At 36.8% G+C, this 18,183-nt stretch overlaps 1 pseudogene; it reads right to left on the bottom strand.

Moving 5' to 3' along the window:
* Positions 1 to 2,905: 2,905 nt before the first annotated feature.
* LOC112305707 (S-adenosylmethionine decarboxylase proenzyme-like) lies at positions 2,906 to 3,906 on the bottom strand (annotated as a pseudogene).
* Between the last annotated feature and the right edge of the window lie 14,277 nt (positions 3,907 to 18,183).

The raw sequence follows: 18,183 nt of genomic DNA on the forward strand, positions 1-18,183 counted from the left end.
TGTGGGATTAAACTATTGAATTAATCAATGTAGAGATCTTAAAAATATTTCTGACACCTATTAAATAAATAAATCTTAGCAGTTATTGAAAGGCAGGAAAAATGTTGGGAATGAAGACAAATATCAAAATGACTGTTGCTTGTTATGTGTGATGAATTGGTCTTGACTGACCTCCCAGAAACAGAAGACAGGACTTTTGTAGCTCTCCCACCTAGGGAGGGGATGGCTATCCCAGCTCAACAGGCATTTGTGGGAAATGCGTGGCCACTCCCAAGAGTCAGTGTACCAGCTGCAGCCCTGGGCTCACCTGGGAAAGGAATGGAGCAGTAGTTCTTAACCTGTGCTTTTCAGCAGTTATTTACTGTCTTACTCTCACAGCTGTGCTTCTGATGCTACAAAGCATAACGTTATATTTTTTCTTCAGTAGATAATGGGTTTGGTCAGTGTCTGCCAGAGTGAATGTTGACCTGAGCATACCCTACTAATTGGCTGAGAATGAGAGCTGATGTTTCCAGTTTAGAGGCACTGGTAGCAACCCCAAAGGGGAGTCAAGCATTTTCTTGCACTTAGCCTTTTGAGAAAAGCTCAGAGAGGGCAGATTCAAACAGTGACAGAGCTAATGGGCAGCATAGTGCTTTTGTAAGGTACACGAGACTCTGCTATGTCATAGTTAAGATTGTTTGGTTGACATGGCAGACCTCCTTGACGTTATTTGGAGATTTTTAATCCCCTCAAGCATTTTTTCCTCATTCCTACCTCGATTCTAGTTCCAAAGAGTGCCAGGAACAAAGCTGGGAATCACTGGACTGAATGCCAAGGATTTCAAGTGAGGTTTCTACATCACCAAGGAGTCTTTGGGATGGACATGAAGGTTTTCTGCACATGGATTGGCATATGTGTTATCTCTTCAGTTCTAAAACAATGAATATGAGGTAGAGCCCTTTTCCAATGTTTAGTCCCTCCTCTCGGCCACTTACAGAAGGGATTGAGGAAAAGAAATTAATTGTAAATTATTTTATTACCATAGAAAGGCAGAGATTTGGGGATAAAAAAAGGGGTGGGGAGATAAGCTATTTTCTAAATTTCTCATATTAAGCTTTTGTCCAAGTAATTATTGGTTGGTAAATAAATTAGAGATTTAAAAAATGTGCTTGTGCTCAACTGGTGAATTGCTATTAATTCTGGTAGACTAGATGACTCAGTCAATAGAAACTAATATTTCCACTTAGCAGTTATTTAAAAAAATATTCATGGCAGACATTCATTAGATAAACCAGAGGCCTTTCATTTGCCATAATTTTGCAAAAAAAAAAAATGACTGTGCTAAACATAATTACGGTTATTTTTTCTCCAATGAAAAGTTTTGTATTGAAATTTCTGTTTATGTCTGAAAAATTCAACTAAGTAATTGATCTATTTTATTAATAGAAAACTATAACTCTACTGGTAACTTGAAATATATACAAAGTATGTGTGTGTGTGTGTATGTATATATATATGTCAGAAATATTTAAAAATGGAGGAAATAGTTTGTTTTATAGCAAATAGAAAGACAGTAAGACTATATTCGTTGATGATGTTGTTTTCTGAGCAGAAACTAGTGAGTTAGTAGGGCAAGGGGCTTGAGGGAATGGAAGCTTTGATCAGACATCAGAGACCAAGGTTCTCAGTCCCAACTTAGAACCTTAACTGGAAGCTTCAGCATGTCACTAAACTGCATTAAGTTTCAGATTTTACCTATGCAAATGAGAATGCTAATATCTCATCCAATCATTCCACTGAGTGTTTATGAGGATTTAGTGATACAATTTTTATGGAAGCACTCTATAAATATATGGCACTATTCACTTAAGGATGATCTTTTGAAACTCTATTCTCTTTTGATATTAGTATTATATTCTCCTATTTTAAAATTTACTGTTTTATTACATAAGGAATGTATGAATATATTATCATCATAAAATACAATCATTACCATAATATACAGAGAAGAAAATAGAAGAGACTTGACTCACCTATCTCCAAATCTTCTTTTCTCTTTAGTGGTATCACTATAGACACTTTAATGACTTTTCTTCAGAAGTTTTTCTAAGCATATATAAACATATATGTATACATGTACATATATGAATGTATATGAAACATAATTTCACATAATTGAGATCAAAATTGTGAGTTCTTTCTAACTCAAAAATTTATCTTCTTTTAAAATAGTATATTGCTTTATTGGGGCAGAGTTGAGAGGTGAGACACCATGGTGAGGAATGAAATCAAAGGAATACAAGTGCTGGAAGCAATATTAAAATAATAATGCATAAAATGGATAATTGCAATCACTTTAAGAGGACTGTACTCATGGAAGAAAAAGCTTTAATTGTTGTTGCAAAAAACATCTGTATAAAGTAGAAACTGGTTTCAATAATATTAGTAGAGAATACATTCTAGAAATTGGAGGTAACTGGATGTAATTACCCTAGCAACAATTTTAGAACGGCGCTGGATGGTTCGGCTAAGAACAACACCTAGGGAGGACAAAAGCCTTGTCTGTGGGGAATTTTGGGTGATACCTGGAAAAATATCACACTGCGCATAAACCGAATTGAATTGTTGTCCCAAGTGTTATAAAGTTTCACATAGTAAAAGTTTTTTCTACATGCACTTCAATTTCACAACAGAAATGTTAGGATACCTAAACCCAGAAGAGAGCATTCATGCAAGATATCTAACTCCTTGATATAATAATGATACAATTCAAAATGATTACATTATCATTACATCTAGGGCTTTCTGCAACTACTAGGTGGTGGTTATGGAAAGCACAGCCCCTGGTATCAACATCTAAAGAGCAGCCACCACCTTTTTCTATGTGTGTTCTCTTTTTGCATTTTTTTTCATTTTTTTTTCATCAACTCTGCTGTTGTTGCTGCTTCTTAGTGAAACTGGTAAAGACAAAGTTGTAATCATTGAACATAGCACTCCAGCAATTAAGATGTTTAAAACCTCCAATCTTCCGGGGCAAAGAGAGCACGGTGCGACATTTAGAACTCTGGTTTACAAACAAGGTGGTCACAAACTTTCTTGGCTTGAAGACTTCAACAACTTTCCTGATCAGGTCGTCATAGGAGGTCTGACCTAAGTGTGTTTCAAGGCTAACATAAGAAAATTCTGGTTCTGGAGTGATGTGAAGAGTCCAGTAAGTTCCATTTGATTTCAGCCATTCACGAAATACCCACAAGGCCTGAACATTGTGGCATCAACCACAGAACCTGGTATTAGGTCATGAGTTCCACTCTCGCGAGTGACATCCTTTGCAGTAACACCGTCTTTCACGTAGAGCTGGTCCATAACTGCTGGGTCAGGCTCACTCATCAGAATTTCTAGGGTTTGATCTGGCTGACTGATTACCATACTCTCTGAGAAATCCAAAGTATACAAGTACCAACAGTCAGAATTCATATGTCCCTTACAATGCGCTACTCCATTTGGGAAAATTACATTAAGAAACTATTTCTTCCTGGAACTTCTGGTGTGGGTGCCCTTGGTGAAAAGGCTTCTTGAAATTCTTACGAGAATAAAAGAAGCTTTGAACTGAATCAAACCCACTGTAATCCCTAGAAAGGTTCAACAGGGGAACCGGTGCTCTCAGCAAGAGGGTGGCACCGCATGTCTTCAATATGAGAGGTCTCTAGGAGACAAACACGCTATATCACTGAGTCCATAAGCTTCCTGCTTGTCAGTTTTTGTCCTACTTATGATTGAACATTGCACATCCTTCAAAAGTATGTCCCACTTGGATCTTGGGATGGTGTGAAGATCTTCAGATCCTTGCTTTGTGTCAGGTTGCTGCCTGGAGAACCAAATCTCTAGTAGCTTCTCAGTCCCTTCGAAAAAACGTGCAGCTTCCATCACCATGAGGCTAGTGAACAACCAACAACCATGGAAAATCAACTAAATTAAATCTCTTCTCCCACTGCTGCTGGGGATTGTTTCAGCTGTTACTAAAGTTCAGGTTCCTTTTTTTTGGGGGGGGATTGCTATAATTTTATAATAACTTTAAAAAAAGGATTAATAAAATTTTCCCAGCTTTTTTGTGTACTAAAGTTGAACGTGAGTCTGTTGGGAATAGAGGCAGATAGAGTTCAGTCTCTTGCTGTCCTCCCTTTCCCCATTACAGAGAGCAGAGAGAGAGCTAGCTAATGTCGCCAGCCATACTGTGGAAGCCCACAAATTTATCTTATTGAAACAAAAGAAGGGTTTTCCCTCCCTTTTCCCTCTAAGAAATGCGTGACATAATTAGCACTATAGTGGTGTCAGGTAGAAGATGGATTGTGAAAGGTTAAAGTAGTGCCTGAAAGGTGGAATGGATTTTGTATTCAAACAAGGAGGGCACCCATATACAAATGAATGTATTTCTGTTGTAGTTATGAAACCCCATTGTGTTAACAAATGGGGACTAACACCTCATGGCAGCCAATCTAAACTGTGCTCTATGTGATGATTACCACTGGCAGATCTGCCAAGATGTACCGATTCTCAGTGTGATGGTGTAGATTTCATTGGTCGCGAGGAGGGCAAAGCATATGATTGTACTGAAGACAATGACAGCGCTGCCAGCCCAGAAATCACAGCGCAGGCTCCACGATAGCAGACTATCACACCTGCCACTTGACAGGTGTGCACTAAAATTTATGAAAAGCTTTTCTAACCAAGCCATCGGGCTCCCAAAAAGAATGGTGGATGCCTTGAGCCTTGACATTTATTACAGCTTTGCCAGCATATCTGTCTTGTAGAGTGTGATTTGAAAAACGATATGTCCAACCATGATCTTAATAAGCTCATTTGTTCCAGGATCTCATTGTATTTGTGCTTGCTGATAGAAGATGAGAGGGCCAACATTATAAATAACGGAGGCTTCCTTGTGAAATGGCTCTACTTATTTCAATATGGAGACAGTCTGAAGTTCAACACTGCCAGTTGCCTGTACCTAAGAGAGGAATTACTACACTGCCTTGAGATATTTCACATTGAGGCTCCGGTGCTTTAAATAACCTTAATTGCAGCCAATTTGGTCAAAAACACTGAAATTAAAATGTGTGATAAATATGCTGGTAAAGATAAAATTTATAAATACTAGCCAGGAAAGACATATCTTTAAATATATTTTAAAAGAAAACTTTACACTTTTTTAAAAATTAACCACCAATTTATAAAGATTCAAAGTACTTTGTGTATTTTCTCATTTATTATCAAAATACTGTTGGAGGATAAAGATGGGACAAGTGTCATCCCCTGTGGGTATAGGATGAGCAAGACAAAATTAAACAAAATGCTTAAAACCTGCTTTCCCAGCCTGTGCCTTGGTTAGAGCATACATTTTTCAATTTTCAGCATACTTTTCTCTGGATAAGTGTAAGCCTTAGCCACACCATCTATATTTGAAGACATTTAGTTTGATAAATGTGCTTGCCTATTAAGATGCAATACTCATTTAAGCAGGGATAATAAATAATACTTTAAAAAGCATTATTATGTTATCAGGACAAACAATATTTCTTATCTGTGGAGAACCTAGTCTTTTCTTTGTCTGCTCACTGCTATTAAGGAAATATTTCATTTAATGAAAAGCTTCCCTTCTTTATTTCCACCTCAAATGTCTTTATTTTGGCTAGTTTGTATCCTTTACTGTTCTGCTTTGTGCCTTCCAGTCTAAATCACCTTGAAGACCAGCCCTCTCAGTGAAAATTAGTAAATAAACCAAGAAAATTTTAAAAGATTCAATTAAAAATAATCAAAAGTAGAAAATGAATAAGGATATAACAACAAGAAAGAAATCTATTAAAGCTTATAAGGGGAGAAAAAGCAGCGTAAAGTTCTAGGCAAATAAATTCTAAAATTTTAATGAAATGCAATGGAAAATTATCTAAAAATTAATTACCACCATTAATGTAAGAAGAAGTAACAAATGTGACCCACAGAGCTATTGTTGTGCCCATAGCCATGGAGGAAACTGAAAACACCATCAGCATTTTCAGCTACATTAAAAAATGGATCCAAAACAGGAAGGTTTACCAGGGAGTCCTTTCATGTTTTCCAAAGGGACTAAAGATGCCCTAGGTAAATTCTTCTAGTAGATGCCAAAGGATGGAAAGCTTACACCATTCATTTTATGTTAATCTGGTAATAAAACTTGGTAAAGATGGTACTCAGAAAGAAACCACCCACTAGTCTTCTAGCATATGCAGGAACAAGTATGCAAATGTCCAAAATAAAATACATATAAAATGAGTTCAACAGCATGCATTTTTTTCTTATAAGGATGACTTACTACTAAGAAATTATTAATATGTTATGTTAATTGATCAAAAGAGGAAAACAATATTTTAACCTCAAATACTAAAGACATTCAAGAAATTTCAAAGTTCATTTTCAAGTTCAGCTCAAATTCTGCTTCTTTCAAAAAGCCTTCTTTGATTCTTTTGACTGAAAGTAATCACTACTTTGAACTCTCATACCATTGCATTTATTTCTTGTTTAAGATACTTTCACAGTATATATATTTTTTATAAATAGCTGTGTATATACTCCATTTGCTTTACTTGGTTATAATTGCCAAATGGTTGAGATTCTGTTGTATTTATAATATTTCTCATCTATTATAAAACTCAGGTGAGAGTAGTTTCCTGATAAATGCTTGCTGAATAAATAAATGTTTTAAACTGACTACATTCTAATTAAAATGATAGATGCCAGGAAGCATATAGATAAGGATAATGATTTCTTATATAAGCATCTTCCTTGGACATCATTGAAGAACTGTGTATATCAATTTCTGGCCAAGATGGAGGTGTAGATAGATACATTTTGCCTCCTCACATAACCAAAAGGACAACACAAATATAAAAACAAAAAATAATGAGAACTGTCAGAAAATCAAACTGTATTAGAAATGGTTGAGTAGGGTTGCAAAATAGAGGAAAAAGTGAAGGCTATGAAAAATGAAATGAAGAGAAATGTACAGGGAACCAAGAGTGAAGGGAAGGAAACTGGGACTCAAATCAATGATTTAGACTAGAAGGAAAAAATAAACATTCAACCAGAACAGATGAAAAACACAAGAATACAAAAAAATAAGGAGAGGTTTAGGAACCTCTGGAACAACTTTAAACATTCCAATATCCACATCATAGGGGTGCCAGAAGAAGAGGAAGAGCAAGTAAAGGAAAACTTATTTGAAAAAATAATGAAGGAGAACTTCCCTAATCTGGCAAAGGGAATAGACTTCCAGGAAGTCCAGGAAGCTCAGAGAGTCCCCCAAAAGTTGGACCCAAGGAAGTACACACCAAGGCATATCATAATTAAGTTACCCAAAGATAAAAGATAAGAGAATCTTAAAAGCAGCAAGAAAAAAGGAGACAGTTACCTACAAAGGAGTTCCCATAAGATTTTTAGCTGATTTCTCCAAAGAAACTTTGCAAGCAAGAAAGGACTGGCAAGAAGTATTCAAAGTGATGAAAAACAATGACCTACATCCAAGATTACTGTATCCAGCAAAGGTATCATTTAGAATGGAAGGGCAGATAAAGTGCTTCCCAGACAAGGTAAAGCTAAAGGAGTTCATCATCACCAAACCCTTATATATGAAATGTTAAAGGGACTTATGTAAGAAAAAGAAGGTAAAAAATGTGAACATTAAAATGACAACAAACTCATATCAACAACTGAACCTAGAAAAACAAATACAAATTAAGCAAACAACTAGAATAGGAACAGAATCACAGAAATGGAAAGCACATGAAGGGTTATCAGTGAGGACAGGGACAGGGAAGAATCGGGGAAAAGGTACAGGGAATACAAAACATAAATGGTAGGTATAAAATAGACAGGGGGAGGGTAAGAATAGTATAGGAAATGGAGAAGCCAAAGAACGTATATGTATGACCCATGGACATGAACCAAGGGGCGGGGGGAATGTGGGTGGGGAGGTGCAGGACAGAGGGGAATAAAGGGGAGAAATGGGACAACTGTTAATAGTATAATCAATAAAATATACTTTTAAAAAAATAATTGGGTATATCAGTATGTAAAATGTAGCCTTTCTGACCACTTTGTCGTCGTGATACTTCTGTGACAGTACGTAAGGATTGTACATTTTATTCCATTGCGAGGGGCACAGTAGTAGTACATTATTGTTGCTTTTTTATTGTTTGGAGCATGTTTGTAAACTTTGTCGGCAGTGTAATAGTGCAACAAAGGAAATTAATTTCTGTGAATATTTGAAAATCATAAAGTCACAACAATTATATCGGGGAATTCTACAATAAATGAAAGTTCTAATTTTAACTGCACATTAGTTTTCCTCTAAAGAATCCAAAATGCTGTTATCCAACTTATCTCAGGTGATGGTAGTTGGGTCGCCTTATACATACACTCAGTATGGGTTTTCACTGAAGAAATTATGCCCTGAACAAAAAATCTGAGGTGACCCTATGCTATATGGAATTTGCTCAATAATGCTCACAGTTAAGATGGTCCCATATTGCTCTGACCACCAGTTGAAAATTATTGGTGTCTCTTCCACATATTTAGATCATTTCCTTGTGGCCATTTCAGAAGGACTGCATGACATAGTAGAGAAAATGTAAGGTGTGGTACCAGATATAGCTGGTGTCTTATTAATGCTCTGTCATTTATGTGGCCGGGTGAGCTTGGGCAAGTTAGTGAGTGAATCCAACCCTCAGTTTGTTCATTCCATACATAGGGATAAATATATTTATGCTGAGCATTAAGTTATATAATGACTTCAAAGGCACTTGGAATATAGCAAGTGCTTAGACAATTCTCTCTCTTCCCTTTATATGAAAGATCATGGATAATTGATATTTCTGTGCCTTTGCTGACTGCCCTAAAAAGCTCTTTCTTCTGAGCATCTAGAAAAAAGAATCTAGATTTCAGGAGAGCAGGAGCGGCCTATTGTGTCTCAGTGAGTTATCCAGTGTTTGGCACAGAGAGTCATTCGGTCTGATGAGGAAGAGAGTTCATGAAACTGTTTCTGAGTTGTTGTGGTTGTTGATTTCACCTTATACCTAACAAAAGCTGATTTTTTATAATCACATGACAAAGTTATTTACTGGCAATTTGAAATTCTTAAAATTCTTTAGTACCCTTTGACATCCTCATGACCCTCATCATCTCAAATAAAACCCAAATGTATCGGTATACTTTTCTCTTAGGACTTATTTATAAAGTTATCTCATCTCATATTTGCTTTTTTATATATTTATTCCTATTAATAGGTTAAGCCCAATAGGATATGAACATAACAGTGCTTGTTTAATCTTTTCCTCCAGATACTGTCCCAACTGAGCACGTAGACTTTCTCGTGATTGTTGCCTAAGGCTATCTCAGACATCTCATAACTCTTTGCTCACTTTCAATTATTGAAAAGTTATTTTTAGCTGAGCCTAGTTTAAAACAGCTACCTCATATCTAATTTGATTATCATCTCTTCCCCTCTTCCCAGGAAGACATGGACTTCATCCTGAAGAGGGGAGGAAGCACAGTCTACTTTTCTGTTCATCTTCCCCCTCTCACTTCTGGATCAAAGTTGCTTTTGGGGTTGGAGCCTGGGAGGAGACAATAAGTAAGATGGAATGGACAGGTGTATCTTTCTTAGTTTCTGTTGTGGTCTTCTCCTGGCGATTGCTGCTACTCTGGGGAACCCTGGCAGATCACTGATGCTCTGCTTCTGGCAGACACACAAATGCTATCACTTTTATTGAAGGCATGGTTCAGTGTTTCAGGTGTCCTATGGAAACATTCTCATTCTACTAGGATTCTTCCATTTCCCCCTTTCCACATAGAGCCTGGCAGGTACCTTGGTACCTGACAGCTGCTTGTTATTGAGGATATTGTTCTGGCAGGTGGTTATCTTGGACAGTGTTCCTAGGATATGTACAAGTCAGGCTAACTTTTGTTGTGTTTACTTGACTCACAATCTTGTCATGCCGAATGATGAAAGTGCATTTTGTTCCATGGTTGAACTCTTCTCTATCCTATGTCTCTTTCCAATTTTTTTCTCCCAAGCTCAGATAAGTACAGGAAGCAAATTTGCTGTAGCGGAAGTATTCTACTGGAGAATGAAATGCCAGTCTCCATTGCTACTGGCATCCCCAGCCTCTACAAGTGATTATTTTGGATCTCCTCCCCTTGACTCTGAAGATCCTTCCTCAGAAGGCAGCCAATGTCTTAGGATTCCTATGTACCCCTCTCTCTCACATTTCTCTGCTTCCTGATTAGTTTTCCATGTATATTGACTGGGGTTAGGAAGCTCTGGGATAACAGTTGAAGGTAGCAGAGCCAGTTTGGCTGTGCTTTAATAAATCTTAAAGTGGCTTTCTTCCTTTCTAATTTTTTCCTCTTCATATCAGGGACTTGGCAAATTTGGTTCTGAACTCTGGATCCTAATAACCAGTTCTGGTGAAATAGGAAAAAAAATATCACCAGTCTTTTAATTTATAAAATAGTGCTGTGTTTTCTCTCCAATATTTCAAATCAAAATGATGAAATTCTCATTTTTTGCACAGATATTACTCTGTCTTTCCTTAGAAAGTAAAGAAATATTGAAGAGATAAAGGGAAGATCAAGAGCAAGCTTCTGAAAATTTTCTTCAGTAAATAATTACGACTATCAAAGGGTTTGGGGTGGGGTTAAAGAAAATTAACTGAAACAAGGTGTTGAAGCAAGCAAAATTTACTAATGATGTGTCATAAACTTTAAGTAAATATTGTTAGATAGAATGCAGGTAGAAACTGCCTAATTCCAGCTCTTGTCCCAGGAAAGCAGTGTGCTTTGTGAGATGTAAAAAATGAAAATCTAGGCAAACTCCGTCCATACATGGCAAGGCACATGCAACCACTGGAAGGAAGGAGCCCCCCAGTGTAACCCCTCGTCTTTCTGAGGATTCACAAGAGGACTCACTTGGCTGTTGTAGCAGCAAAAGAGAAATTCTTGGTTAGCCCAATGGAAAGCCTGTCTGTGGCGGGCTTTTCTCTGAGATAATTTTTAAATTTGATTGATGGTTTCACCTGAATGCAGGGAAATGCTTTCCTGAACCTAATGGATTCTACAGAGAAATGGGGCTCTCTCTACCTTAGACACAAAAGTGCCAAAAACAGGCCAGATTACATCACACAAAAAGACTGCAAGTGTTTACACATGTAATTTAGAAAGTATATTGAGGTCAAGGTATTTTTAAATGTCTATTTCATGATTTTAGAGATGACAAAATCTTTCATTCATTCTTGGATATATTTGCATCAAATTAGGACATTTATGAGGGGTTCGTAGCATATAACAAGTCCATAAATTGTTTTTATCCTTTAGATATCAAGAATTGCAACATATATTTTTCAAACATGAAGTTAAGATTGTGAACAAGGGTCAATTATACTTTCAAAAAAGAAAGTTCTGAAAAACTTCTGTCAAATTCTTAACTATTGGAACAGTTACTCCATCAAAAGGAAGGCTTGAACCAAGGGAGAGGAACCTGGAACCAGAGGGTCTTACACAAGAGCAAGGCGAAGAGAATCCTCCTGATGGCAGTGAAGGCAGGAATGCAAGAGTAAGAGATGTGTGCCAGTGGCGGATCAGTACTGACCGAATGCCAGGGACGTAGAGGTCTGAGAAGATGACATTGAGAGAATGGCTGATGGTAGATAATAGAGGGACAAATTATAAAACAAAGCCAAAAAAAGCACAGTTATTAATTTGGAGGGGTTAGAAAAGAAACAAAATGAAATCATTTTATACTGCATGGTTCAGCTTTTAATATTTACTTAGTCATAATTACATAAAAAATGGAATGCTGATCTAACCAGGAATTATAATACATTGGATACTAGGTGGGTGGGAAATATATGAGTGAGGGACAGAAGTGCTGAAAAAAGCTAAATCCTTATCATCCATAGTGAACAGAAATATTTTTTAAATGGCAGTATAAACCTATCCCTTTGAAAATGGTTAAAGAAATGAAATACTCAAAGATTTGATAGTAGTTGCCTGTATGAGCAAAATTGGAGGTGTGGAGGGAATTCTTGGGACAGTTGCTTTTCATAATAAAACTCAGAGAATTATCGATGATACATTTTTTATAAGAAATATTAGAAAAGAATAACTTCGGTAACAGCAAAAGGAAAAAGTGAATGCCATAAAAGAATTGGGGAAGAAGCACTGGGCCTATTGGAGTAAGGACTGCTAGTTGCTCTCACATGTCTGCTCTCCTCTTCTTCCATGGTAATGGATTTTTGGCTGATCTCATAATAGCCCAGAATAAAGACCACATTTGTCAGCCTGTATGCATGTAGATATGACATTTCTGACCAACGATATGTAAGCAGCAGCATCCTATAGCAGCTTTTCAAAGCCTTCCTTAAGAAACTGTGTGTGTGCTCTGCCTTCTTCATCTTCATCCTTCCCTTAGTCTTCACTCCTCTCCAATCCTGCAGCTGGGAACATGGTTGCTACTATCCAGGATCAAAAACTGAGTTATAAAACCAGGAGCATGCTCTCTGACAGGGGAGCACCTTCTCTGTCCTAGACCACTAATCTTCTAGAAGTACTTTAACAGCAATTATTTAGCGTTTCTCATATTCATAACTGAAGTTAATCCTGAGAAGCACATTTTGTAATATTAATATTAATCTTGTAATTCAAGATTTTAAAAAACATGAAAGGAATAAATCAATACATTAAAACAAGAAAGAATACAGCACAGAACCAATATGAGATATGATAATCAAAATAACATAAGTCTGTAGCCACTATAATAAGAGAGATTATTAAATAAAATAAAAAGATTGAAATGGTTAATGATGCATTTCAGACTAACAGGTTAAAATATAAACAATAGGCTATTATATAAGTGTTATATAAATAAGGCTGTTATATAATTATTATATAAATATGTATTTTAAATATGAAATAAATATAATGAAAGAGCAAAAACTCTTCAGGTACTGAAAGAGTGAAAATCGGCTTGGACAAAAAACTAGGGGTGCATATGTCTTTGTGAATAAATGTTTTCAATTTTGGGGGGTAGATACCCAGAAGAGGGGTTGCTGGGTAATATGATACCTCTATTCTTAATTTTTTTAGGAGCCTCCATACTGTTTTCCATAGTGGCTGTTCCAGTTTATGTTCAGCAGCAGTGAATGACAGTTCCTTTTTGTTTGAATATTTTTTAATCACTAATGTCAGGGCCCACAAAGAAAAATGTTGCTAGATTTTATTAAATAAACATTTTACCCATTTATATAGAAAAAAAAAATAAAAAAATTAAAGGACAAATGAAAAATTGGGAAAACATTTGCAACATATATGCTATAAAAGTACTAATATGTCTAGTCTATTAAAAGACTTTACCAGTAAAATTTTAGAAATCTATATCTCTACTAGAAAACAGACAAAGGATCAAGCATGAAATTGTTTTAAATAAGATGTTGAAAATTCTCAGGTTACCTAGTAATCAAAGAAATATAGGTGAGAAAAATGGAATGGGTTAAATTTTGTTTCCCAGAAAGATATGTTGAAGTCTTAGCTCCTAGTACTTGTGAATGTGACCTTATTTGGAAATAGGGTTTTTTTACGTGTAATCGAGAAGGGTTCATTAGGGTGGGCTGTGATCTAATGTGACTATTGTTCTTACATGAAGAGGAAAATTTGGACAGGGACACACGGAGAATATCACGTGACAGCAGAAGTAGAGATTGGAGCGGTGTGACTGCAAGGCAAGGCATCGCTCAGCATTGCCAACCATCAGCAGTAGAAGTCAGGAAGCGGCAAGGGAGCCAGTTCCAGGGGAAGCACAGCTCTACAGGCACATAGACTCCAGCCTCTAAAACTCTGAGACCATCAACTTCTGTTGTTTTAAGCAACCCAGTTTGTGGTACTTTGTCAAGGCAGCCCAAGGACTTACTGCAAACAGTAATTCCACTTTTCAACTTTCAAATAATTAAAGCTTAAAATTATGTTTATATTCTTGTAGGATAAAGCAGAAGTTAGTCTAATATTTTTCTGGAGTAATGTGGCATAAATGAAGTTTATCTGTATTGAATCTCCAGTTCTATTCCTTGGAACCCATCCTAAAAATGAGTGGAAAAGTAGGGAGAAGTGAATATAAAAGGTGTTATTTGTAATAATGTAACATTGTAAAGACTATCTGATATTGGTAGGTGGTTAACTACGATGGATTGTAATACCACCCTAAAAATTGACAAGATTTATATTTATTGAAATGGAAATTTGATACATTTTCAGTGTAAAAAAATTCAGAGGATCTCATCTATGAAACACTTGAAAAGGTAAAATCCAAAGTGTTAATAGTGGTTATTATCTATCACAGTGTCAAATAGAACAGTTACTTTTTTCTTTTGTGCATTTCCTTAGTTCGTAAAATAGCAAATATGCACTTTTTGATTACATGCAAATTATTGATTCTTTCATTATTGTAATGAATGACAAATAGTTTAAATTATATACTTTTCCTTTAGAGTCAGTTTGATTTTTTTCCCCAATTAGGGTACTTAAAATGATGTTAATTATGTTTTCTTCAGGGAAATCAAGATTAAAGTCAGTAAATAAATGTGGCCAATAAATTGAACAAGCAGTTTTCACAAGGTGTAATTACAAAGGCAATTTTATTTTGTCTCTCACAGTCTCTTTAAATCTAATCAGGGGTTATTGTCCCCACCTTGACAACTGGATACATTTTTTTCTGATTACTCTTAGGTAATAAAAATCACACACACACACACACACACACACACCCCAACATCTCAATTCAGCGATTAAAAATGTCCAGTCCTAGATAATGATACAACATTTGAGACTGACAGCAGGCAGAATCTTAACACAGAAAAACTAATTTTTCCTTTTTCTTTCTTCATTTGTTATGGAGTGTCTACTTTTCCTTCAGGTTGCTCACTCACGGGAAAAATCTGGAGATAAAAGAGGGAAGAAGGGGAAGGAGAGGGAGGACGGGGAAGTTATCACAGGGCTGGTCCTATCCTAAGACTCTCGGTGCTCCATGATCCTGACAGATTTTAAAGCTGCCCGTTTCTGAGGAACACACTCAGGGTTTCTTCAGATACTCGCACCTGTGACCTCCTGTGATGCAGGTGCTGCATTTCTCCTAATGCCCTTGATTTTTTTCAGCAGTTCACGCCTCAAAGTCTCTGCTGTTGGAGCCCCAGTAGCTCACATCCTGTAGTGGGTTCTCGGTCTTGATGGTCAGCGTTACAAGTCACTCGGGGACAGAGCATACATTTTCTTGTTCAGCTGCAGGAACAGGAAGAGTCTCATTTTAATATTCTATCCCATGCGCAAGCATATGTAAGTTGTTTATGAGGGGAGGCGATCTAATGGCAATGGGAATCATTGCTGCCACCTCTCATGTGAGGGCATTCCAGATTCTTTGCACTTTTAAACCCATTAGCCTCTGTCTCTCCCTACTTCCCCCAGCCCTCGAGGCTACTAAAAGTATCCTTGATAGAGTTAGCATTTATTTTACCCTTCTTCTAAATATTGTTCTCACTACTCTTTAAAGCGTAGACTCAGGAATTTTATAAACATTCGTTTACTTCATTCTTTTAAAATTATTTTCCTCAGTTTCCTAAAACCACCTTATAATTTCTTACAAAAGCACTACATTGTCATAAGAAGCAATGTCTTCAACTTTCTGGGAGGAAGATGTTGAACCAGCCGGCCAGGATCCATGGGACCCATCGTCTTTCTTCACCAGAGGGAGGTAGGTTCCCTAGGGAGATTAAAAAGGAAAAAAGGCAAATCATCCTGTCCAATCTCTCTGTTGAGTGGACTCTGGCTACATGGACTAATTCTACTTTCTAGGAGAAACAGACCCTATCTCTAAAATATCCCTACCTATAATAAATTGAACCCAGGAAAAATGGTGTGAATCCTTGGAAAATGTCGCACAGGCTACAAAACTCTGTTGGGTAGAAAATCAAGACATTTTGTAATTTAAAAATGCCCTGCTGTGTGAGGAACCCGGGAGCCTCCCTTTCCTACCTTATCTGCTATCCTAGGCTGGAGACCATGATCCCCGTGAGAAGAAAGGACCTGGGAGCTGCTCTTGATGTCCTAGACTCTGTTCTGCTTCATCTGAGTCTCTTGTAATTATTTAGCAAAGTTTGACATTGAAGAAATTCTTTGAATCACGTGAATCTGACTTGACAGTCTGATTCTGGGCAAGTCATTTCTTAACCTTCTCTTTAAGAGATCAACCTTAGGTGGCCCTATTTAGTAACAACAATCTCTTTTCAGGAATTTTGTCCCTACTTCCAAAACATGTCATCCTGACATAATCTTGACTTCAACTTATTCATGACAGGGATTGTATTTCTGTTTTAGGATAAAGCATCCATAGGTGCCATTTTGCAATGAATTGACTGTGAATGCTTCCAACAAAAACTTGGTTTGTTATACCCATGGATGTTATTTGGACAATAAATGACCTTCTTCTAATGGAAAGTTATAATTGATTTTTTTCAGGTTTGTATTATCTTCTTAAATCTTTAGAATCACTTTAATTTTAATTATAACATTTTGTATTCTTCTTCCCTGATTTGTGGATTTTATTTGCTATTCCTGATATTAAGTCCCATACACAGGCCCTTTCCATTTTTTGCTTCCATGTATCTAAGTCTACTCCAGATCTTGCTATCTGCTCTTATCTGGAGACCTTACTCCTGTACCTGTTGGTGTCCAGTGATTATATCACTTTATTTTTCTCCTCTTAGTCTTCTCATTCCCTGCCATTTTAGATTCTAATAATTTGTTTTACATTACATAGACTCTGCTTCAGGGACAGATCACTGAGATAACTTAATTCAATTAATACTGCTATCCCTAACAGCCACCCAAATGCTAAGTGATTAAATATTGACATTCACTTTTGGCTAGGTCTGATTATAAACAAAGGCCCATTACATGCAAAATAAATTCTAGAAACATTCACAGCACTGTTCTGGAACTTGGAGGTACAAAGATTGTACTCTAATGGTCATAGTAAGAATTGTACCATGTACAAGGCCAAAGGGAAAACAGGAGAAATAGAAAACTCACTGGTTGGAGCAGAGAGGAATTAATTCCTTTTTTATTTTGAAAAAAGGGGACAGCTGTCATGTAAGAAAGGTCACTTCAACACTGAGTCTTGACACATGGGGTTGAGTAGTATATTAAGTTTGTACAGAGAAACTGAGCTTATGTATATGCTGTCTGGAAGATATCCAGCCATACAATATGACAAATAGAGACATTTATTGAAGAAGATACAAGATACAAGAAACATTGTACATAGAACAATGATGCCTCAGTCTCCATCAAAGTAGGCACCTTGGGACCTCACACAGTTCCCCCGATCACCACCCACTGCCCTATCATATTTTCCTGAATGTCATTGATGGTCTGAACTCTCTTCCCTTTCAAAGGTGATTTTAGTTTTGGGAAAACCCAGAAGTTTTGTGGTGCCAAATCTGTACGGGGGCTGAGTAACCTGGGTAATTTGATGTTATGCCAAAATACTCTGCATGAGATACATGAATGGGCATGTTGTCATGATGAGGCTGCCAATCACCAGTTGCCCATAGCTGCAGCCTTCTGAATCATCCAAATAGTTTCCACAGAGGAATGGTCAAGCTTAGCACAAAATTTGTTGCAGAGTTTTTGCTCTACTCATTCAGTCATTTTGAATGCAACAACCACACAGTACACATGCTCATGCAATGGCATCTACCACCCCCACTGATCAGTACAGTGCAGTCATCGTTGTTCATGCATGTGCTTTCCAGTCCACTCTCTTTGGCTGCCAGGTTACCTTGATGTCATGCAACCTGTTGTCCTTATATTAACAATAGCTTGACTTTTTCTGGACAGACCTTGTATATTTATATATGTATGTATATGTATATATGTGTGTATATGAGATTTTTCATAAGGAATTAGCTCATAGGAAATCTTATGATCTGCTATTTGCAAGCTGGAGACCAAGGAAAACCGGTAGTATAAATTCTAGTTCAAGTTCAAAGACCTGAGAACTAAGAGCCCTAATAGTGTAAATTTCAGTCTAAGAGCAGAAGACTGATATCTTAGCTCAACATTCAGTCAGAG

This window comes from Desmodus rotundus, chromosome 2 (genome assembly GCF_022682495.2).
Source record: "Desmodus rotundus isolate HL8 chromosome 2, HLdesRot8A.1, whole genome shotgun sequence".
NCBI lineage: Eukaryota > Metazoa > Chordata > Mammalia > Chiroptera > Phyllostomidae > Desmodus > Desmodus rotundus.